General features: G+C 32.7%; 1 pseudogene; it reads left to right on the top strand.

Moving 5' to 3' along the window:
* The window catches only part of LOC112657895 (cysteine and glycine-rich protein 2-like), a 121338-nt pseudogene extending 96634 nt beyond the window's left edge, over positions 1 to 24704 (top strand).
* Positions 24705 to 26811: the final 2107 nt, after the last annotated feature.

Here is a 26811-nt window from a genome sequence, read left to right as displayed (position 1 = left end):
GACATTTTGAAACTTGTCTTTTGATACATTATAGGTATGAATTTTCTATATTTCCTATTAGATTGTATATTATATTATGCATTCTGCTTTTTAAATTTCCCTACATTATCAATATTTTATAATAATTAAAATAGATATGACATATTTCCTTTTACTTCAATATCAATTTGGCTATATTTTATATTCTATAAAATGTTAGATGAATTAACCGATACACTTGCAGTATATATATTTGCTTTTTCTTTTCTTGTCAATTTCTTTCTTGTTTGTATGCTATTTTATATATTTTCTGATATAATACCAGAAGTGGAATTATGATTAATATTCAACATTGATAAGATTCTTTAGTTAGCATTTAAGAATGTAATGTCCTAGCAAAGAACTTGGACCTAATGCTAATTTTTCTGGTATGACTCCTTAAAATGTAATCACTATGGCTCTCCAGGAAAAAAACATTTTTGCAATTTTAATGAAGGACCTAATTTAATATTTTGGTTTCAAAGGGTAGCTTTGGAGACTTTCACTTGATCCTTACTACAATAGTGACTCTTATTTAAAATGTACAGGAAGTTCTTGCGAAAGTATCCCCAATAAAGTTAAGGTTAAATTATTGCTCCTTGCACTATTAACCATTAAAAGTCATAGCAGTATGTGGGCCTCTATGGGTTTTGAAAAGTATATAATGTATGTAGGAATATTCTTTCCATCAATTTGCCTGATGAGTTGGAAATTGACAATTTTGAGTGAGACTCCAATAAAGTTGGAAACTTATTCAGTTAGGCCAAGCTGTGGTGCAAGATCACATTCAATATTATAATTAATACCCATGTTTAATAAGGATTATTTGTGTAATCTCTAGAAAAACCCAATTAGAAAGTCACAATACAGAACTTCTAGGTTCTGGAAAAAGGACAAGATATCTTAGAGATGTAAAAGCTCACTATTTGAAAACCTCTTCCTGGCATACTACTGAGCAATAATTGAGATTGAAATTAAGTGGCGAAGTGACCTCAGCACTCATCATGAAATGGGTATTGTGCAATCCATCAAATCATCATTTTGGGCAGGAACATCAACAGTCCATTGTATGATGAAAATTGTGCTATCGGAATTGGACCCGGCCCAGAAAGTTACATGAACAATTGATTCAGAGATTTATTACATGCACTGCAGTGATCTCTCTTCCATAACTTAAACCTTATGGCCCCATGGAGAAAAACTCAGGCCTCATATACAGTAAAGAGATATGGCCTAATTAAAGATATACATGGTTATCTGGGTAGGATGCATGCCTGGTTGATCAGAATGTAGAGAAATAAAAGTAAAAGGTCATAAGAAAAAGATTCTGGTGTAGAGGCATGTAAATGGACCTAGTAAAGAGGATCCAATTATCTGTCTGATAATATGGTGGATAGATAATGTATCCAGTGAATGCTTGCCAGTCTCTATGCCCAGCTATACTGTTACTTGCGAAACAAGACTCATGAATAAAGTGCCCATGTTTGTAGAGATGGAGACTCATGAATAAAGTGCCCAGGTTTGTAGAGATGGAGACTATATATGCAGCCAAGAGCGTTGGCTTTATCTCACAATCCTGTTCTAACTACTGCTGTATTGAGTATTTTATTAGCAGTGAGCCCTCCAGGAGAACAATGAACCATCTGAGGGCAAGTTAACTACGTTAGATCTCTTCCAATCTGGGGCAGCAATTTTCTTTGTTGGACATCTAGGTAGGGCACAAGCCTGGCAACCTATGCCTCACACCAAAAATAAATTCCCTTCCCTATTCCAAGTGTTTCTGCAATCACTACTATTCACAGGCTTAGAAAGTGACTGATAAAAACTTACAGGAAATCCCATATAATTCAGCTTCGATTAAAGGAGCCATTTTATAGGGAAGCATGTGCAATAATGGATACAGTTCTAAATAATCCACTCTTTCTATTACATATCAAAATACCAGGAAATATCAGGCAAAGACTGGCATTCAAATAAGACATCAACTTGAGAATTGACTCATGGATGTTATATATTCATTGAGAAAACATTCAATGTATAATACTATGTCCTCCCTATATAGAGGGCATGATCTGAAAACTAAAGGTGGAATTACAATTAGCTTCTTTAACTATCACTTTTAGTGACTCACTTATAGAAATTGTACTCTGCTTCTCTACAAACTAAGCCTTGCTGGTTAGGGGCTCTGGTTCCCAGTAGAACAACAGTATCATCAGAGAACATGAACTAAACTTGAGGCTTTGGATTTTTAAATAACTTTTTAGATCAATGGGGCAATAAAGGAGTTCTATACTGGTGGAAAGTAGTGGATTCTTATGATTATGAGGAGGTAGAGTTGCTGCTACGTATTATAGGCAGAGGTAGAGTATGTTTGAAACTTGGAGAATTCACTGGGAGTCTTTTGGTGCTTCCGTAGTTTGACAAGGCAGGTTGACAAAGGCAAGGCAATCAAAGCTCAGCCTCCTCAAGAATGAAGGCATGAGTTGACTAATCAGGCAGCATATATCACACTCAGCTTATTTGATTCTTTTTATCTTTTTATTATTTCAAAAAAACCATATTCTCTCTATTATTTTATTGAGAAAAAATTAGCAAACTTTTTTTGTTTTCTATAGTGTAAGATGTATTACAACTAAATATGTTATTAATTCATTTTATCATGCACTAAAAATCATTTTCCCTTTCAATAAATAGAAAATTAGAAAATAGATATCTATATATAGCAATCTATCTATCATCTATATAAAGAGGAACATTTGGGATTAGCTCAGAAAACAGGTAATGTCTAGAAGGAAATTCATTTAATGGCATATGGATTTTGATTCAATTGTACTCTCATACACACACCATTTGCTGGTAGACATCCTTCCTGGAGATCATGTCTATAATTAATGTGTAAACTATTCTGAGACTCTCATTCAGATTCTCATTATTTTCCATTCTCGCATGCTTTGATGAATTTGGCACAAGGTTATCTAGTTAGACTCCAAAATTACCACTTGGACTGTGTTTACTCCATATTCAGAAACATGATGGTGGGTTCTCTACTTTACTTGCTAACAAATTTAAAATCTCATTTGAGGTTTTCATCTTAATACCCCTCAAAATTGCTCTTCATGTTTTACTTCCATTTATTCAACATTTAAAATCATGTATTTTAAATATATATATGATGTCTGTTCTCCTGAGCTGTTTTCACATCTGTATTTACATAAATATATTCTTGCTTCTACTCCCAACCCTTTGTCTAACAAAATCTTTTTTTTTTAGTATTTTTATTTATTTATTTATTCATGAGAGACACAGAAAGGGAGAGGCAGAGATAAAGGCAGAAGGAGAAGCAGTCTCCATGCAGGGAGCCTGATTGTCTAACAAAATCCTAATGACGATTCATTTGAACTGTTTTTCCATAAGATTTATTTTGTGATGACTCTAAATTGGAAGTGATTTCTGGGTTTTTCAGTTAAAGCCCTCATTACAGATTTGTTGCTTATGCTACAATATATTTATGACTTATTAAAATCTTTTTTAAACTTTCTATTATTTAATTTTAATTTCCTTTTGTTATACCAAATTTGAGTCCAAGTTAACCATAATGTATCATGTGTTATAGATATCAATGTTTCTTCTCTCATCCAACCTGACTTCTAGATCACTTAGTTATTTGAAAGCAAGGTATTTATACGATTTTTGTTTCAATCTTTTGTTGCTATAAAAAATCTTCCAAATCTTACATACATTGGTCAAACCATTGTAAAATTAACAAGCCCTTAACGTTCACAATGAGTTTCCTTTTGAAAAAGTGATACTAAAGTATATTTCCATTGCTTGACGTAGTCTATTAACATCATGTTACAATATTTCTCATGACATTTACTGAAGGCCTATAAAGAATTTTAGTGGTAGGAATATAATAGAGAAATTTATCATTTTTGCCACTATTATATGAGAATTTAATTTGTTTGTAAGAAGTAAATAAAAATAATAGTCAAAGAAAGAAGACATTAACTTATTCAAGACAATTGTTTGACTATAAAAAATAGATTTTTGTGAACCATCAGCAATATGACAAAAATGTTTATATAACAATATGAAAGTGTTGAAATTCATCAGTTCTCAATTTGGAATAATAATTAATTCAAGTCTACTTGTTGCAATATAAGTACAATTATGTAGAGAGAATTCATACACAACTTTAATGTTCTTTAAATGTCATAAAATGTTCTTTTGAACATGATTAAATTACTCAAATTCGAAAGGCAAGCAATGTCACTTATGTTAATGTAGCGTTAATGACATTAAATAGAAAAATAACTTTTTACTTAAAAATAAGGCAGCAAAGTCCACCTAAAAGGCAAATAAATGCTAGATGATATAAATCCTGAAATTAAAATAAAAACTACACATTTTTGAGTTTGTTGAAATACACATAACCTGAAAATTTTCAGCCATGTTTAACGTTGTGTGTGCCTATAAATTATGCTGTTTAGAAATAATTATTGAATCTTTACTATGTCTTCTAAATCTGAGATTATAATTTTACAAAACCTTTACTCTGGTAAGCATGGTAAATTTGAAAAAGGTATATTAAATTGTTTAATATATTCTGCAATAATAGATTTACACAGCAACATCGAAATTTATTCATGGTCACTTACAAACTATAGATGGCCACATACAGTACATACAGCCACAAAAACTGGAGCTGGGAATTAGGCCAATTTAAAGGGTTTTGCAGGTACATTCAAATCAAGTAGTTCAATAGGCAAGTCCAGAGAGGATAATTAAGGGCAGATGGTAATTATACACATTTACTCAGCACTCAGAAACAGAAAACATTGGAGAAGTAGCAAAATTAGTGGGATGGCAGTGTACTCAGTGTGATACTGGCAGAGTTTGAGGAGGATATTGCAACACATCCAAGGAGAAATGTGCAATAAATAACTGGATATATGTATCTGGAGTTTACTAAAGATGTTTGAAATGGTCATCAGTATCTAAATGACAATTGAAGCAAGAGGAGACAATGAAGATCAGAAAGAATCATCAGAGTGAAAAGGGAAGACTGGCTAAGTATACAAGGTACCAATATGTAAATGAAGAAAAAGGGAAAAGAGACATCCATAAAGGATTTTGGGTAGGGTTAGCCAGAGAAACAGAGAAAAAAAAATCAGGAGAATGCAATATCAAGAAGGAAAAAGTTCTACATTTTTCAGACACTGCTTAGAGGACAAGATATATGAAAAGTGATAAACTTTTGGCCATAGGAATAAAAACATTGGTGATCTTGGCAAAAAAATAATTTCAGTGAAGTAGAGAGGGGTAGGCAGAAACAAAACCATGCTCAACGTATTTCAAGCACAAAACACATAAAAATCACACTCAGGTACATCAAAATAAGACTTCTCAAAACAACTGTAAAAAGAAAATCATAAAAGCAGTCAGAACAAGAAAGACATATTACATATACGAAAAAGACAAAGATGATAAGCAGATTTTTTCCATGAAAAATGAGAGAGAAAAAACAGTACAGCAATATATTTAAAGTATTAAAGAGAAATCTCTGACAATCTAAAATTTATTCTCTTTGCAATATCTTCCAAAAATTAAAATGAAATACAATTTTGAGACCTATAAAAACTTAAATAATTCATCAAAAGTATAACTTCACTACAAAAAAATAGTGTTAAGAACAACTTGTCAGGCAGAAAGTAATATGGATGTACACCAAGAAATAGAGAGCACTGGAAATGGCAGGTTTTTAAAAACTTTTGGGCCATTTTACTCCTAGGTATTCACTCAAGAGAAGGAACATGTACACCTGCACAAAGACTTACACAGGAGTGTTCTACACAGCACCTTCCTTTGTAATACTCCTACATTGTAAAGTTCCCAATTTCCATCAGTAGACAAGTGTGTAAGCAACCTGTTGTGTTTAACACTACTCAGCAATACAAAGGAATGAACTAGTGGTACTTGCATCAACATAAATTAATCTCAAAATGATTATTTTTTTTATTTTTTTAAATTTATTTATGATAGTCACAGAGAGAGAGAGGCAGAGACACAGGCAGAGGGAGAAGCAGGCTCCATGCACCGGGAGCCCGACGTGGGATTCGATACCGGGTCTCCAGGATCGCGCCCTGGGCCAAAGGCAGGCGCCAAACCGCTGAGCCACCCAGGGATCCCTCAAAATGATTATCTTGAGAAAAAACAAGCCAGATGTTAAAGGCTATAGACTATAAAATTTTATTTTTATAAACTCCATTAACAGTAAACCAATATATAGTACAGAAAACAAATGAGTAGTTGCCTCCAGGACCTGCATTATTGATTTCAATATCATATGAAAAATCATTTAAAAATTAACAGGTAAAACACTATGTACTAATTAGAGAACAAAGACAGTTGTCTAATTTAAAAGTGTCTTAGAATTTCAGCAATGTAAAGCTTTGAAGTTCAAACCCAAAGGAAAGGAGAGACACTGCCATAGGAAAAGTGTCCTCGATAAAATGGGCAATTAAATACAATACCTTCCCCCCAAATATGATTAAAACTAATATTCGTTTGTAATATGTACTTTGTAAAATGATTATACCATGTACAAATACAGGTATTGAAAGCTTGAATGTAATGTTACTGTCATCTTATCTTAACCAAAATTTCACTTATTTCAGGACTAGGACTTCTGATTCACTTCTGTCTTCTGTCCATGCCAGTTATCCAAAGGGACCTTAAAATGACATTTCTTTCTTATTTGTTTCCATGGCACACTGAAATCAGCATGTACAGCAAATGGGAAAAATCATGTCTGTCTAATCAAAAAGTTGTATTTGTTTCTCACTTATATGTAGAATTTAAGAAACAAAACAGAGGATCAAAGGGGGAAGGGAGGGAAAAACAAAACAAGACAAAATCAGAGAGGAAGACAAACTATAAGAGAGTTTTAATCATGGGAAACAAACTGAGGGTCCACAGGAGGGGAAGAGGGTAGGAGGATGGGTTAAGTGGTTGTTGGACATTAAGGAGGACATGTAATGTAGTGAGCACTGGGTGTTATATACAACTGAAGAATCTCTAAACTGTACCTCTGAAACTAATAATACACTATATGTTAATCAATTGAAGTTAAATAAAAATGTTTATTAAAAAGATTGTACTTATAAAAAGTATCAGGAAGTAATGTAATGAGAATGTAATTTAAAAAAATAGGTCTTACATTATATGTTCTCATTCATTTGGGGAATATAAATAATAGTGAAAGGGAATATAAGGGAAGGGGGAAGAAATGTGTGGGAAATATCAGAAAGGGAGACAGAACGTAAAGACTGCTAACTCTGGGAAACGAACTAGGGGTGGTAGAAGGGGAGGAGGGCGGGGGGTGGGAGTGAATGGGTGACGGGCACTGGGGGTTATTCTGTATGTTAGTAAATTGAACACCAATAAAAAATAAATTAAAAAAATAAAAAAATAAATAAAAATAAAAAAATAGGTCTTATATAACGTGTGTGTTACAGAGGACGTGGAGTGATGATTTCTCTATTACTTAACATTGTAACATTAGTAGATATCAAATAGGCATTAATTTCTTTCCATACAATTTAAGAACATCTTAATGAGGACCATATCTATTTTTAGATTTTTATCTGATAGTGCAATAAAGTATAAACATTATACACAACTTTATCATATACTAATTCCTTGCCATGAGTAACTCAGGGCAGGCACTATAACTCAGAATCACAGAATTATGATCATTAATGAACTCACAATATGTTAAAGTTCCCTTTATCCAGACCTGACCACTTCCTGATTTTTTATGCATAAGAATAAATTGCATTGATAAAACAACTTTGACTTCTTCTCACTCTCCAGTTTCCCTTACTTGCTATTTGGCAAATATTTGGCAAGTAGTATAATAACTACTTGGAGATGAGCCCAGCCCTGTTTGTAGTGGATTTACTGGTCTCTGTGGGGGTGAATCACACGACCCACAGATTATATAAATTAATCAATATGTTACCAGTCATTTTTCCACCCTGGAAAAGCAACAAAAAGGCTAAAGTGAGCCTTAACATTCTGATCTTCCAAGGAAGCATGGATGATAAAATTTAAATTTTCTAGTTTCGGGATCCCTGGGTGGCGCAGCGGTTTGGCGCCTGCCTTTGGCCCGGGGCGCGATCCTGGAGACCCGGGATCGAATCCCACATCGGGCTCCCAGCATGGAGCCTGCTTCTCCCTCTGCCTGTGTCTCTGCCTCTCTGTCTCTCTCTGTGTGACTATCATGAATAAATAAATAAAATCTTTAAAAAAAATTTTTTCTAGTTTCATTGCTAGTATACACACATACACACATACCAACAATGAACACACTCAAGAGGACACAAAGACAAATGAACATGCCATATATATATTATATATATATAATATATATAATATATATATATATATACTTTTTAAGGTGGGGGTAGAAATGAAAGGTCAAGCTATCAAATTTTCTGCCAGAACCAACCAAACTCTATCTAGTATTAGAATTTCTTCTGAATCATTTAACTGGCTATCTTCTTCACTAGCATGAGGCTTGACACAAAATGTTAAGAGATTTCACTGAGGTTTTGGGTTTAGGAGTATTTCTCAAATTAAAGCATTTGTTTCCCCAGATCTTACAGAAAGTAAAAATCATGATTTACAGTAAATCAAATTCTTTGTTTAATGCTTTTTAGAACACTGCATGGTGCAGGGAAGCCTGCTTAGAAACTCTCAAAATGTCACCGTGTAGATGAATGCCTATCAGCTTTATTAAATATTCAGAAAAGGCTGGAAATATTGTTTATGGAATTCTGAAAGGAGGTTTAAGTTTATGGAACTTTTGAAAAACTCTTTCAAATAAAGCATTTGGTAATGCCAAAACATTAAAAATTATAATCTCAAAGTTATAGAAAATTAACTTGTAAATTAATTTAGATTTAAAATCTTTAGAAATGGAATAATGCAAATATATAGTGCTTCTGCTATCTCACTGTGAATCTTAATATTGAAAATTCTGGGTGGCTCAGCGGTTTGGCGCCTGCCTTTGCCTCAGGGCGTGATCCTGGAGTCCCGGGATCCAGTCCCACATCGGGCTCCCTGCATGGAGCCTGCTTCTCCCTCTGCCTGTGTCTCTGCCTCTTCTATCTGTGTCCCTCATTAATAAATAAATAAAATCTTAAAAAAAATTCTATGACATGTTCTAAGTCTTAAAAAAGCTATTTTAATAAAATAAATTGCTAAGCATGCTACCTTTGCTATTAAGAGGTAATCATAATATGGATTTTTATAATTAATGATTTTTTAGATGAAATTATCTCTCACATAAATATGACAATTTTTTCTTACATATGTGTACAAAGGTAAATGAATGACTACATTGCTACTCTTACTAGTGAATTTGGAATAACAATATTTCAAAATACAGGGAAAATATCAACCTAGCATTAAGTCAATCTAACAATGTTTCCATTAAATTAGAAATATTATATTCTTTTTTCTCACTCTCTTCCTAAACCAATTCCAGAACTAAATGTACCAAGTTGTTAAATCAATAGTTTGAAAGAGCACATCTCCAGATAAATGCAAATGATGACAAGAGTAAATAAATCTGATTATGTCCTTGCTACAAAAGTTATCACTGAGACCAGTAAGGCATATATGAATGCTTAATTGCTTTTGTGTATTTAAACAAAGATGTTTAACAATTCAAGAAGCTTGTATAAGTCATTTGGTCTCTAACAGACAGTAAAGCAGGGAGATAGTTTAATTCTGTATTTCTACCATCTTGGACAGTACTGCAAGATGTCCAATAATTGGAAAAGTCCAATTATTTGAGTGGGTACATATTTTGCCCAAATAGTTAGCTACTACTGGGCTGCAGAAATAAAATAAAGAGACAAAGAAAAATACCTTTTCTGTAGATTCTGAGAAAAAAAAAACCCACAGGTTTTTCAAAGCCAAATAATAAGGAAAATATCTGCTTCAAATAGATATTGACAAATATACATCACAGTAGGATCAAAGAAATTTTAAAAATAATAATAGTGTCAATATGTGGGGAAGTAATAGGTACCATATTAAATATTGGTCAGAAAACAAATTGTCACATTTCTGGTGCAGGGGAGATATTTTATAATATATAAATCTGTAAAGCCATGCGTACACTAATCTATCAATTTTACTCTCTGAGCATTTATCTGAAGAAAATAACCCTGGCTACATACAAAAAATTACCTAAAAGGATATAAATTTTAAGTACCCCAAGTGGCAAATACAGAACTAGTTAATTAATGAAATGTATTTATATTATAAAATACTATGTGATTATTAAAAGGATGTAAAATGTATTAATTGGATACAAATACATCAAGGACGTATTGTTGATTGAAAAAACAATGCTATTTATCTCCATATTTTTTGAGGTTATTGTTAACAATTAAATAATTACAGAAGGTATATACTGAATTATTTCTTGGCAGAAAATTAGCTGCCCTTTCTAGTTAGATATCACTCCATCCCTGTATTCAGGATTAATTTTAGGGATTTCCTGTTTATAGATCATAGAACCTTCCTCTTCGCTCAACCACACCTGATACATTCAGGCAGCCATGATTATCCTGGCCAGTCTGGACTAATTGCATCTTTCTCAAAATGTCATCTGACAGTTTATTCTCTAATTTTACCTGTAATGTGTAAACTTGTGAGATATCAGAAATAATACTTGTTTTTTCGTTTGGAAAACAGAGAAACCAACAAAGCCAACACTCAGGGAAAGCTAAGATCAGAGGTTGAATAAAAGACTGTGCAAAATTCTGGTCTGTGATTCTAACCCATGTCTAAGCCCTAGCTGCAGTCTTAAATTTAATGCAATGAAAATCTTGTATTCATATCATAAATTCCTCATTTTGCTTATGTTACCTACAGTGAATTTCTATTATACGTCCATAAACATTTTCTCTGCAAAAGTTCTAGAGTTATGTTAATAGTGGCTATTATTAACAAATGTTAATAGTGGCTATTAACTTGTAGTAGAATAATAGACTTTCTTTCTTGTGTATATGGTATTTACAGATAAAACTTTTAGAACTTTATTTGGCAGATGTTTGTCAGTGGTTACTTCCTGCAGGTGAACCACCTGAAGGAATGAGTCACAACTCAGATTTGGAATCTGGGATGGGGAGACTCTATATACTTTCTATATTTAAAAATTTCTATGTGCCATAGTAACATATTTTCCACTAATTCCATTTCAAAATTTGAGCAAATATACTTTGCCATAAATTACTCTCTGAGCATTTAGGAAAATCATAAAGGCAGAAAGAGAAAGAGATAGACATGGAGAAAGAGTGAGAGACAAAGCAAGACCCAGGCAGAAATATGAAGTAAGATTAAAAGGGCAAGAGAGGGCAGCCCGGGTGGCTCAGTGGTTTAGCGTCACCTTTAGTCCAGGGCCTGATCCTGTGGAGCCGGGATGGAGTCCCACATCAGGCTCCCTGCAAGGAGCCTGCTTCTCTCTCTGCCTGTGTCTCTGCCTCTCTCTCTGTCTCTAATGAATAAATAAATAAAATCTTAAAAAAAGGTGTGGGGACAACAGAACAGATAGCACTCAAATTCCCTTATGAATCTGGAGAAGAAAATGAATTTGTTATTCTAAATAAAATGTGACCTTCTCTATCATTGGGATGCTAAGGTGTATGCCTTGTATACAAGGGAAAGAATTTGTTTCAACTGCATGCAATTGTATTCTAAAAATAGTTGTAAAAAACTTAGTTATAATTTTCAGCATTTACCAGAAACTAAACTAACCCTACAAAATGCTATTTCGATTCCATTTCTATGTCTTTGCCAATGGATTATCTGATTATTTATGAGGCTATACAATGAAGCTTTCAGCAGCTCCATGTTTTGAAAGTCCATTTTCAAGATTAAAAGGCTATAGAATTGAAATATATTTGTTCATGAGCCAAAAATAGCAGTGCACTTATAAACAGAAGGGAAATTTTATAGGTATATCAAAACAAAATTATTGCTTCTGTAATTTCTGAATTAAATTTCATTTTTACATATAGAATGATCACAATATTAAAAACTATTACATTCTAAATATAAGAATTTCCTGATGTAACATAGGAACTGGCAGCAAATCCCAACACTAAAAAAAAAATACAATTCTGTCTAGTGGTTTTCTTGAGATTAAGATGCATATTGAAAACCTTGAAATCCATTAATCTCTGATGAAAAACATACTTAATGAGATTTTTTTCCTTTAAAGTCATTTGCTTTAAGAAATATGTATCATCTATTGCTCTTGACATGAATTCAATCTATTCTATTGTCTATAAATACTTTCCTGGGTACAATGTGACAGTAAGCCATAAAATGAAAAGGACTTTACTGTGAAAATCAGCATCAATCCATTTGTGTATTTTATAAACACTCTTCCCTTCTCCAATGGCCATGAGAAGAGACTTTTCTATGGTAATGACCTTTTTTCGTTGCAAAGCAACACATTGCTCATATGAGAGAAAGCAATGAATGTTTCCAATAAAATTGCAAGTGTCAGCAACTGTGTCAATCAGACAACAAATGAGTGATGTTGATTAAGATATATATTTCCATCTTAGTACCTAAGTATTCAAAATTTGTAAAAAGTGTGCTAACACATACGCTTTCTTAATTTTTGATCTTCTTAGTAATGAGAAAGTTTAAAGAACGCTTTCATTCACCTGTATCTGCTACAAATTTCAAGGAGGAAGTGATTAAAAAATCCATATTCAAATCCAAAATATTATAACTGCATTTTCAAGTAAGTGGTAATATATTTTAACATTTTTTATGAGTCACAGGAGACAGATTTTCATAACTCTTTTGACAAGTTTATTGAAACATAAATTTGTTTTCTCTTTGGAACAAGACACCTTGTCAATGTCATTCTCGGACTATTTATCCTCATATTTTTTTCATCATTACCATGAGTTTATTCGACTTAGATTAATTAAAAAAATATGTTGGTGTTTCACTATTGTGCATCCTACTGAAATAATGGACTTAGCAACAATCACTAATGTACCTTCTATAAGCACTCATAATAGTGTCCATATCCTCTTTTCATTTTGTTATTAAGGATCACTGAAAAATGTTTCATTTTAACATTAAAAAATACTAAATTATGGACACATAAAAAGTCATTAATAAGATCTACCTACTGCATTATAATGCTTCCCTTATATAATTTTACATGATTTGATAATTATATTTCAAAATCAAGATATATTTTTTGCTTGGATTAAATATGAACCCAACAACCCAAGTGTAATAACATAATTCAGAATAATTATTCAATATGACTCTAAAGCATCATGGTAATTGCATATATTTTAAAGTTCATTTTATATGCAAAATTTGTTGCAGGGAAATATAAATACTGTATGTTTTATACAAAGTTTTAAATAATAAATATATATATGGCCAAATTCTGTGAAGAAAATTGCCTGGAAATAGGAGTCCCAGGAGCAAAATAAATTACCATTAAATAAGTTATAATTCATGTGCACTTTTAAATGATAAGTGGGAATAACATTACTATGCCATACAGATTCTATTTATTTCCTGGATATTCTGTATTAGGTATAAAGTTACCCTCCATTCTAACTTTTATCCATCAGAACAGATTGGAAATGAAGTACATTTTTTAGACTTATTTATATCCAGTAATTTCTTTCTAAGAAACAGATGTTTGGAGGATGGAGCTGAGCCCCAAGACTATTTCCTACAACTATGGCTGATAGGTCTGGCAAGTAATACATGAAGTCATTCCATAGCCAAATTCATTCCAGGATCCATTCTCTGGCTTCCGAGATGGGAGAGGCAGTTATGTCAGGAATGACTGCAGCTCCTAGCATTAGGCATACTCTAATGGAAGCTTCCGTAGAGCAAGTCTGTGTTATTTTGTAAGTCATTCTTAGATGATTCAATTGAGAATTTCCTTTCAGAACTCCCATTAATTTTGTAAACACCAACATGCCTGTTGTAATTCCTTTCCTATTTAAAATAATAGGAGTTGTTTTTGCTTCTGACAATGATCTATGAATGATGCATTATTTTGTACAAGAATTAAGATAGGATGGCTGCTCGCAATGGAACTTGATCAAAGAAGGAAAATGACAAGTTATGTTTTAGCTTCTCAGCTCAGGGCAAATTCTGAGGACCAGATTTCATTTTTATGACTATTCTACTAGATCTTACATCTTGAAAATCTTACTGAAAACACACACACACACACACACACAAACAGACAACAAAATCTGATATGATATGGCAAGTACTATAATACAGTATGCTAAATTCACAGCTATTCTGGAGGTACTAAGTAAAATTTCTCTTATTTATTAGAAAGGCTGTGACCTACATAATCATCGTGAAGACATCCTGATAAAATTCAAATGAATCTACACATATTGGATACAGAAACTTCTGCTTTTCCCTTATTAAGACTATTCCTATCTTGTCTGAAGATCTAGCAATTACTTCACCTTAGGTATTTTCCTTGCAATAGAACACAATATACCTAGCCCATTTTTACCACATGTCTGTATCTAGCACTAATTCAGAGCCAGATCTCTAATGCCCCAGCAAACAATTTTAAAGTCTGAACTGACAAGAGAATTTATAGATTTTGCTAATTATTATCAGGAATCTGAAGAATATATGTAAGATTCTGGCAGTGATAGATAAGAGGGAAAAGGATAAATGGTTTGGATCAATATAGTTACTGATACGGACATATTTGTTGAGCTTATGCCTACTTCTATATATTATTGAAAGTGAACTATTGAATCTTTATTGTTGAATTACCAGTTTTTAATTGTATATTATCAGTTTTGGCTTCATGTATTTTAGGGCTCTCTTGTCAAGTACCATATGTTTATGATTGTCATATTTTTCTCATGGATTAACACTTGTATTGTTTAAAAAGTGTTTTTTTTCTATCTTGTAGCATTTTCTGTTTTAAAGCCTACTTTCTTCTTGTAATACTATAGGTATTGCAGCATTTTTATGGTTGCTGTTTGTAAATATACCATTTTCCATTCTTTGCTTTCAATCTTTTTTTATATTTGAATCTAAAATGTGCCTCCTGTAAATATTTTTTAATCCTATACAAATATTTGTCTTTGAATTGGATATTTAGTCTATTCACATTTAGTGTTATATTGGATATAGTTGGATTTATATTTATTTCTTATTTTATATATGTGTCATGTCCAGTTAGCTTCTTCCTCTATTCCTCCTTGTTTCATTTTTCATTGAGTATTTCCTATGGTAACATTTACATTTCTTTGATGCTTTCTTCATTGTATTTTTAAAGTTATTTTCCTAGTGGTTTCCCTAGGATTACATGTATATCTTAACAGAATCTTCATTGAATGTCAAAAAAAAAAAAAAAAGAAAAAGAAAAGAAAAGAAAAATAAAACACCTTAATTCTAGTGAGATTTTAAAATGTTGTCTCTATACATCTAGGTAGTGATGCGCAGTACCAACGTATCTGTTGCTCTCTTAAATAATAATAGTAGTAATAATAATAATAATATTTATTTATTTGAGAGAGAAAGGGAGAAAGAAAGAATGAGTAGGACAGGGAATGCCAGAGGGAAAGAGAAAAATTTGAGCAGACTCTGCACTCAGCACAGAACCTGACAGGGCTCAATCTCATGACCCTGAGATCACGACCTGAATGGAAACCAAGAATTAAACCCTTAACCAACTGTGTCACACAAGGCACCCCTACCTGTCTATTTCTATAATTTGGGGGGAAGTGCTTTGGCTTGTGACTTCAATTCCCTTATAAATCTAAGAATACTTGTTAATTTTAATTTGTTCAGTTTTTTGCTTGTTGTTAGGCCAGAGTGATGACTTCTATGATCTTTACATGTGAAGCCAGAAAGTAGAAGTTCCTCCATTCTTTTATTTTTAACCAAATAACTCATTCAAAGGCTTCAAAGTTAATTAAATTTGAACTCTATGAGAATATTATATTGCATTTTTGAATGATGTATTGGTGGTAACATATATAAGAATAAAAAATGCCTTGAGGAAAACATTAATATCTTTATTCCAACTGAGTCTCAATAATGTGAAAGAAATTAGAAATCAGTGAATTGCTGTTGATTCTCTTTGTTTTGTGGCTCACTCTGTATGGAATATTTAAAGTGTATTTATAGTTTACTCCTTCTTGATAATTAATAATTACAATCTAGAGAAATTATTATTGCAAATTTTTTTGTTTAATTTCTGTTTTTTATTCCTCCCTTTATAAATTGTTGCCTATAATGTAGCATATGTCTCAATACCTGACAGTTCATTTAATAACATTGTTCATTATACATCCAGTAGATCTCGATAGGCAAGTGGTGAATATGTGGCTTTATCTTATTATTTTGATGTATAATATTTGGTTTTGCACCAGATTTAAAGTTTACAAGGATTACAAGTAGCTCCACCAATCCCATTAACTTGCATATTCAAAATCAAAATGGTTAAGCCAATGAAAGAAAAGAATTTACAAAATACAAAAATATAAATTCTCAGAAATTCTCAAAAAAGAAAATTTTATCTTAATAATTCTCAAAGCAACTCAAATTTAAAACATTTTGTCAGTCAAATATATGTTGAAACTTGTGATAGCCAAGATGAAATTAAAAGCACTGAATTTACACTTCTTCCTTAAACAAATTGAAACTTAACACAATACAGGAAACAATACATTTTAAAATATAAGTACTTGCTTGGATCACCTATAGTATAAGACAAAAATCCACAAAAGAAGGCAAATGATCAAAATGAGCCCAGTGAGCTTTCTAACTCACTTCTGATAGATAACTTCTAGACCAAAGAACATGACAAGGAACCTATATCAAGATATATCACCTAATTGCTAAAAACCAGTAATAATATAAAAATCTTAAAAGCAATAAGAAAAAGTCATATTATATACAAAAAAGCAAAGAAAGAATGATATCAGTCTTCTTGTCAGAAACAATAAAAGCCAAACACAGTGGAGTGGCATATTAAATGATTAAACTTTTTTCACAGGAATATATATATATCCAAAAAAATTGTTTTCAAAAAGAAAGATGAGCTTTTCCACCTGTTCATAATGTAGAGTATTGCAAAAAATATCATTCCTACATAATAATGAAAAAAATGCTGACAAACTTCAAAATCTTAACTTTTTTGGTGACCATCAAAGAACTGAAGTTGCCTAGCATCAACCAACAAGCAACAGTATTTCACTGGAGGGGGTCAAGAGCATGGAGTTGGAGCTGTCTCTGATATATATAAATGTTAAAATGTTAAAAAATATATATATATATATATTCCTGAAAGTTGAAAATGGAGCATAAGCACTAGGAAACCTTTCTGACACCTAGCTCCTACTTTAAGCATAGGTGAGAGAAGCTCACCACTGGAAGACTATGAAACTGTAGTACGCTGAAGGTGCTAAAAGCAGCAATGGTACCCAAAATCAGATAATCTTCTAACTAGACTGGCACAAGCTCTGGCTCTAAGAGTCTAACAGGAGAGGAGTTATAAGTACTATTTACCTCAATCTTTACTGCCCTATGCTCAACATCCAGCGTGAAATCAAAATTATGAGATACTCCTAAAACAAAAATTAAACCAAAAGTAACTATTGAACAATAAAGAAACCAACAGATTCAGAGCTGATTCAGATTTTGCAATAATTGCAGAACACAAACTTTCACTATTTGCAGACAACGTGGTAGTCTATGTAGAAAACCTGAAAGGCTCCATTAAAAAATTGCTGGAACTCATGAATTTAGCAAAGTTGCAGGATATAAAACCAGTATGTAGAAATCTGTTGCATTTCTCTGCTCCAATAATGAAGCAAAAGAAAAAGAAATCAAGGAATTAATCTCATTTTCAATTACACCAAAATAATATGATATCTAGGAATAAATCTAACTAAAGAAGTAAAAGATCTATATTCTGAAAACTGTAGAACTCTTATGAAAGAAATTAAAGAGGAAACAAAGAAATAGAAAAACAACCCATGCCCATGTATTGGAAGAAAAAATATTGTTAACATGGCTATGCTACCCAAGGCAATATACACATTTTATGTGATCCCCATCAAAATACCATCAGTATTTTTCATAGAACTAGAACAAACAATTCTAAAATTTGTATGGAGTCACAAAAGACCTTTAATAGCCAAAGCAATTATGAAAAAGCAAAACAAAACTGGAAACATTACAATTCCAGATTTCAAGTTATATTCTAAAACTCTAATCATCATAATGGTATGGTACTGGCACAAAAACAGACACATAGATCAATGGAATAGAAGACAGAACCAGGAATGGACCCACAACTACATGGCCAACTAATCTTTGACAAAACAGGAAAGAATATCCAATGGAAAAAAGACAGTCACTCCAACAAATAATGTTGGGAAAACTGGATAGCAGCACACAGAAGGATGAAGCTGGACCACTTTCTAACACTATACACAAAAATAAACTAAAAATGGATGAAAGGCCTTAATCTGAGACAGGAAACCATCAAAATCCTAGGGGAGAGCACAGAAAGCAGTCTCTTTGACCTTGGCCATAACAACTACATACTAGACACATTACCATAGGCAAGGGAAACAGAAAATATGAACTGTTGAGACTTCAAGATAAAAAGTTTCTGCATAGCAAAGGAAACAATCAACAAGACTAAAAGGCAGCCTATGGAATGGGAGAAGATATGTTCCAAAGACATATAAATATATATAAAGGGTTAGTATATATATAAATATATATATAATAATTATAATTATATATAAAAATATATATAAAGGGTCAGTATGTATAAAGGGTTAGTATTCAAAATCTACAAAGAACTTATCAAACTCAACACCCAAAAAACAATTGACCCAGTTAAGAAATGGGCAAAAGACATGAATAGACTCTTTTCTGAAAAAGACATTCAGATGGCTATAACAGACACATGAAAAAGCCTCAACATCATTCATTATCAGGAAAATACAAATCAAAACCATGATGAGATACCATCTCATGTCTCTCAGGATGGCTAAAATTAACAATAGAAGAAAACAACAGATGTTGGCGAGGATGTAGAGAAAGGGGAGCCCTCTTGCATTGTTGGTGGGAATGCAAACTGGTGTATACAGCCACTCAAGACAACTGTACAGAGGTTCATCAAAATGTTAAAAATATACCTACCCTACAATCCAGCAACTGCACTACTAGGTATTTACCCAAAGGACACAAAAATACAGATTCAGAGGGATCCATGCACCATGATGTTTATAGCAGCATTATCAACAATAGCCAAGCTATGGAGAAAGCCCAAATATCCATCAATAAATGAATGGATAAAGAATATATATATATATATATATATATATATATATATATATGCAATGTACATACACAATGAGATATTACACAGCCATCAAAAAGAATAAAATTTTGCCTTTACAAAAACATGGATGCTCTAGAGTATAATATGCTAAGTGAAATTAGTCAAAGAAATTCAAATACCATATGATCTCACTCACAAGTGGAATTTAGAAAGAAAATAGATGAGCATATGTGAAGGGGGAAAAGAAAAAAAAAAAGAGAGAGGAAAACAAGCCGTAAGAGACTATTAACAATAGAGAACAAGCTGAGGGTTAATGGAGAAATATGGGCTAAATGAATGATGAGTATTAAGGAGGACACTTGTTAGGATGAGCAGTGAGGGTTATATGTATATGTATATGTAAGTGATAAATACATAATTCTATTCCAGAAACCAATTAATTACCTAAAATTTAAATTTAGAAAAAAAAAGAAAAAAGAAATCAACAGATTCAGAGCTGATTCAGATGTTGTAATACTCAGAAAGGAACATTAAAATAACTATTATTAATATATTAATGGGTTTAGTGGAAAAGGAGCATGTCTGAGAGCAGAGAGAAAGAAATTATGACTCAAATGGAAATGCCTGAAGTAAAAGATAAACAATATCAATAATAAAAATGTTAACAACAAAAAGTAGAATAAGAAAGAATTTATTTGATATGCTGTTAGTTTGATTCTCTTAATTTCAGTAGCCCAGAAAACCATGTAGGTATGTGCTTACTGATGAATTTTCCTGTGCACATCATTTCCATAATTATATTTTCTTTGTTCTATTTCACTGAATCTTCAGTCTCTTTTTCTCCCGAAATAGGTAGTAAGAAAATGAACTTCCTAGTTTGTTGCTTTGAATTGAGTACACAATTAAACATTTATATATTTTCCATATAAATATTTATCCATGCAAATGCATGTTATATATATATATGTGCATATACATGTTTGTATTTGTATGTGTGTGCATATCTGTTTACATAGATTCTGATCCTGACAATTAATGTACTTGACATCCCTTTTGGTTCCAGGCCCCTCATGAATCTCTAAGCAGTTGTCTTTTAAAACAGCAAGGTTGAATAGAAATAGTCTTGAATTCGTATTTTGTTCTGCCTCTTTTCAGATATGTTTCCTTGGGTAAATGATTTAACCTCACAGAGTGTACTGTATTGCCAAATAAGAGAAAAATATATTATCCAATACAAATGGTCACTGAATTCTTATAAAGTGCTAAGCTTAGGAGCCAGCACAATGAAAGTGGATATTTTCATGAATCATAAGAATTTATTGTTATAATCAAATAAGGAGTTTCCTAAATTGTAAAATCTCATTTATATTCTTATTTTAAAATTTTGAAATCCATTTATTACTATATGGATATTACTATATATGCTAGTTACTTTTTTAATATTTTATTTATTTATTCATGAGAGACACAGAGAGAGAGGCAGAGACACTGGCAAAGGGAGAAGTAGGCTCCATGCAGGCAGCCCGATGTGGGACTTGATCCCAGGACTTCAGGATCACACCCTGGGCCAAAGGCAGGCACTAAACCACTGAGCCACCCAGGGATCCCCCTGGTTACTTTTTTCTTAAGAAGTACTTAAAATGCCCTTTTCTTGTGTTCTCAATTTTTCTATGCTATTAAATATGCATAAGGTGCAGTTTTTGGGTTTTATTTGAATATTTATTTTCTGTTCTCCTATATTTTATTTGAAAACTTTCCTAATTCACATTGATGCGGATCCTGGCAAGTATATATTTCCAGTGATGACATGACGCACTTTGACCCTTATAAAAAGTGCATTCTTATAATTATATAAACTATTTTTCCAGAAACCAAATTTAGTAGCTCTACAATCATATAATCCACTGGGAAGATTTTTTGCACTGCCATCAATTCCACAAATCCTTCCTTTTCCTGTGTAGGACATGGGACATTAGTGATGGTCAGTTACTATTCTAAATCTTCCCCTCTTCCCTACACCCACACTTCAGAGCTATAGATTTTTCTCTTATTAATATCTTTAAATACATGTTTTGTTATTTGACTATGATAAGAGGTATCAATTAGTATTCTTCAGAAAGAACATTACCTTTAGCTTTTGAGTACAATATTTCTTCTTTTTTCTGTGCAAGTTCTTTCACTATACAGACTCGTGGTTTTTTTTTAATTGCCTGTTTTCTCACCATTGCTTTGTTTTCTAGATCACTTCTTCTGATCTTCATAATCTGTAACAGGATAGAGCACAATGTTTTTCTTCACATAGTTCCACTGTTCCTCTATCAAGTAGACCAGTTGGCCTTAAGCTCATACATAATTTGGAGTATCTCCAACAGGAAGACATTCACAGAAGGATGCCGTGAGGTTTATCAGAAATATTTCTCTTAGGACTCAAATATCTGGAGGTACCAGAAATATTGTGGCTTTCCCTAGCAAATCCCTACAAACTACACCAGCAAATTGATAGATTAACATACGTTTTCACAGAAAACTTATCAGACTTGAACTCCTCCCAAGACTTTATGAGTTGCAGAATTTATGGAAGCTTGGTGTTAGCTAAGATTTTCCAGTAAACAACCAATCAAATAAATGCTATTTGACTGGTTGGTTGTATATGGATATTTATGGATGTAGATGTGTATGTATACGTACATACACACATATTTCTGGAGGTTAATTTCCCAGTCCTACTCAAACCTTCATCCTCTGTATCTCTTTCAAACCTTGTACCCTCTGTGTCTTTCTTTCTTTCTTTCTTTCTTTCTTTCTTTCTTTCTTTCTTTCTTTCTTTCTTTCTTCTTTCTTTCTCTTTCTTTCTTTCTCTTTCTTTCTTCTTTTTCTTTCTTTCTTCTTTCTTTCTTTCTTTCTTCCTTTCTTTCTTTCTTTCTTTCTTTCTTTCTTTCTTTCTTTCTTTCTTTTTTAGTTTCTTCTTTCTTTTTCTTTTTCCTTCTTTCCTTCTTCCCTTCCTTCCTTGCTTCCTTCCCACATTCATTGAGAATATAGTTATTTAGAATAGCCTAGTAGTTGCTGAGTTCCTCATGATTGCCTCTAGTGGAAGGAAAACTAGCAAAACACAATTGGGTAAACAATCACATTATTTTATGTTATAAATAGTTACAACGATAATGGAGGAAGGACTGTAATAGAGAAAAGTAGGAAAAATGCAGCCCTATGTCCCTCTGAGGAGTGAATAGTTAAGTAGACTTCTGAAGAAAGATAATCATTCAAGCATAAAAAAAGAGGGGGAAGGAAGCCAGAGATGAAGGATACTATGATGCAGCCTAAGGAGAAACCTCCTAAACATCACCAAAACAACCTATTGATTAAGCAGAGCCTTGTTGATCAATTACTGTGTAAAGAGACACTGGCCTCACAGATTGCCAAGGGGAGGTTAAGGACAAGATATTTTTTATATTATTGCAGCTTGATTTAAGGCAGAATTTTCAATGTAAAGCTTATTGTCACGGACAAAGTTCCTTATATAAAATTTTAGTGTTGATGGAAACAGGGTTGAGGTTTTGAAATGGACTTTGAAGAATAAACTGTTGTTTGACAAATCCAGTTGAGTGAACTATCACTCTGTTAAAGGAGTCCTTCACCTTGATTTTGGCAAGTTGAGTAACCTGCTTTTCAGCTCCAGAACTTTTTGAAACCTAAGGTTATTTTTCTTCCTGAGAAAGAATTTCCTAGATAGTGAAATCATGTTCATGGAGTCAGTCTTCATTTTTTATCCTTTTTTTTTTCATTTTTTATCCTTTTAAAGAGCTCTAGTGTAGATGATTTAAAATTTCAGTATGAGAATGGTTGGAAGAATAAAAAGGCCAGATTCTAGTGCTTCCTTTGGCAGCATATACACTTTAAAAAGGACCAGCTTCTATTTAATATCCAGTAGAGCATGGTGAGGAATACATGTCCAATGCACAAAATCATCATTGCTGTGTTTAATGAGAATAATGATCCCCGCTTGCATTCTACAAATGTCATTCTAGCTTTTGGGTAGAGAATGGATCAGAGAATGAAAAAGAAAACAAATGTGACATTTTGCCTTCAGTCTGGTTCTATACTCAGTTAAACACATCAAATTTCTTAAACTATGAGAGTTTCATATTTCTAAAAAGAAAAAAGGTTGTATTTCTAAAAGACCTACATTTCAAGATGGACCCAGAATAGCAGATATTCCTAAAAGAAGCCTTGAATTACAAAATTTAAAATTTTTCATAAATAACAGGAACTATGAGTTTTTAAGAAGCCTTAAAGCCTTACCTCTTGAAGCCAGCATAAAATAAGAATGTTCTTATATTTTGCAACTGAATATGGATTTTTTTCTCAGAATTAAAAAAAAACTGATTGAAACTGTGCAGTCAGAATTATTGCCTGCCTTAAAATAACTGGATATAGGTATCATTAGCATCATTGGTTCTTTCTGCTTGGGGACTTTGATTTTTTTCCTTTTAAGTGTATTTTTTTTTTCTATATGAGATAGGTGACTTTTCACTCTCATCATTCCAAACTTGTTTATGATAAATTTCCTTTGATTATTTAACAATAGAAAGAGAAATGGGGCAACAAATAAAGAGGTTATTGTAATTATACAAGCAAACTACTATACTTTGGACTAATTCAGAAAAGTGTAATAAAATGAAATTGATATATACATCAGACATTAAACGGTGGATGAAAGGGAGTCTGTAATTCTATCCTTATATCCTTTGTCCATTTTTTAGAGATTAATAAAGCAAGGAATATTGGAAATGAGCCTGAAATAATTCAGAAATCATTCTTTTCTTTTTATTCTACTTAACTTTTATAATGAACAAGTTTAGAAAATTTTCATACCTGCAAAAGTTTTCATCTGCATCATCAGTCAATACTTGTGTAGTCCTAAAGCCCACCTTCAATTGAAGTCAATTGCTCTTGGCTTCAGCTATGAAAAGATAGACTGTGAGTTCCCTATCTTTGTGGTTGTCACCCTAAGACAGGATGGCCACTGATAAAGATGTTACTCAATGAAACATTGAATTTCTTATGTCTCAGATGTTATGATAATCAGCAGTAGAATAATATTTTAAAAACCACCCTTCTCAGAATTTATAACATCTTTTCCTTTCTTTTGTTTTCTATTACAGAGTTTAGGACAGGTTGGGTAGAAAGACCTGGAGGCCACAACGACTTTGTGAGATCCAAGATCTGTATTGATCATGCCTATGCCAGTGACCAGGAACGGTAGTAATAACTCCAAATAGTAGTAAAGACAGAGGGGTTGAGCTACTGCCAGAGGCTGGTTGCCAATCCAAATGTCCTAGTGTGTCACCATCTGGCACAAGTGTTAAAGGTTGCCAACCTCTTAAGTTAGAGCAATCATATGTATCAGCAGGTTTCCTGTCTTCTCTGATCACCAACAGATTGGTTCAAATACTACATTTTATCAAAATACGGTACTGAGACACTTTACATTGTTATGAGTATAACTTGCTTAAAAATAACTTGCTTATTTGTCCTTGAAATTAAGTGTAACATTCAGATGGTAAGTAAATGTTTTTGTAAAGAGTAAAGGAAGTACAGCTACCAACCTGTTAAAATGAAATTGCTTATTAATGATAAAAGTACAATTTTATTAAAAGAAACTTTAAAAAAACTACTTTTTAAAATAGCAGTTTTTATTCTAATAAACCATCATTGGGATCCCTGGGTGGCACAGTGGTTTGGCGCCTGCCTTTGGCCCAGGGCGCGATCCTGGAGACCCGGGATCGAATCCCACGTCGGGCTCCCGGTGCATGGAGCCTGCTTCTCCCTCTGCCTGTGTCTCTGCCTCTCTTTCTCTCTCTGTGACTATCATAAATAAATAAAAATTAAGAAAATAATAAACCATCATTGATAAGATTAATGTGGTTATAATATCATTATAGTTAAAGTTTTAGGATACTGTCCCAAACAAGACATTGTCAACGATGATGAAAAGTTCTGACCTATTTTTTTATTTGGTGGAAAACTTATCTTAAAATTTTGATAATGATATTGAAGTAACTATTAAAATAAATCTATTTTTTTCTCAAATGAGTAGAAAAGAAATATCCTGGAATTACAATATTTAAAGGGTTTATCTCCATGAGTGGAAAATAAACTCAAAAGTGAGATTATGTTAAATAGGTCACAAGAAATGATGCTCCTTTCTCGTGATTTAAAAGATACACTTAAATTTTCTTTTCTTTTTTTTTTAAGATTTATTTATTTATTTGAGAGACAGTGCAAGTGGGCAGAGGAAGAAGGAGAGAGAATCTCAAGTAGACTCCACACTGAGTGCAGAGTCCAACTCAGGGTAAATCTCAGAATTCTGACATCAGGATCTGAGCCAAAATCAAGGGTCGGATGCTTAACAAACTGCAGCACCCAGGTTCCCCTTAAATTTTTTTTAATAAAAAAGTTACAGAATTATGGAGTTAGTAAACATTGACCCTATGGAATAAATAATATTTTTTGTCATTTCCAATTTCAATATGAATATAACATACTTTTATCTAAAACAACAGCCATGCTGTTGCAAATAACATTGATTTACATACATGCTTACCATCTCTTCTTTATCCATTTATCTACTGATATATAGGTTGTATACATAACTTGGCTATTTTAAATAATGCTGCAATAAACACAGGAGTACTTCTATCTTTTCAAATCAATGTTTTTTTATTCTTTGGGTAAATAATAGTGAAATTACTGGATTCATATGGTAATTCTATTTTTAATTTTTGAGGAATCTCTAAACTGTTTTCCAGAGTGGCAGCACCAGTTTGCATTCCCACCAGTAGTGCATGGGGGTTCCTTTTCTCCACATCCTCACCAACACCTGTTTCTTATGTTGTTAGTTTTAACCATTTTGAGAGGTGTAAGGTGATATCTTGTTGTGATTTTGATTTGTATTTTCCTGATGACTAATGATGTTGAGCATCTTTTCATATGTCTGTGATCATCTGTATGTCTTCTTTGGAGAAATATTTGTTCATGTCTTCTGCTCATTTCTTGCTATATTATTTGTTATTTTGATTTGAGTTGTATAAATTCTTTTTTTTAAAAAGATTTTATTTATTTATTCATGAGAGACACAGAGAGAGAGGTAGAGGCACAGGCAGAGGGAGAAGCAGGTTCCATGCAAGGAGCCAGATATGGGATTCGATCCTGGGTCTCCAGGATCACACCCCGGGCTGCAGGCGGCGCTAAACCGCTGTGCCACTGGGGCTGCCCGTATAAATTCTTTATACATTTTGGATACTAACCCTTTTTGGATATGTAATTTGCAAATATCTTCTGTTCAGTAGGTTATCCTTTAGTTTTGTTGA

This window comes from Canis lupus, chromosome 8, assembly GCF_003254725.2.
Source record: "Canis lupus dingo isolate Sandy chromosome 8, ASM325472v2, whole genome shotgun sequence".
In the NCBI taxonomy this organism is placed as follows: Eukaryota; Metazoa; Chordata; class Mammalia; order Carnivora; family Canidae; genus Canis; species Canis lupus.
This window is presented reverse-complemented; position numbering and strand designations above follow the sequence as displayed.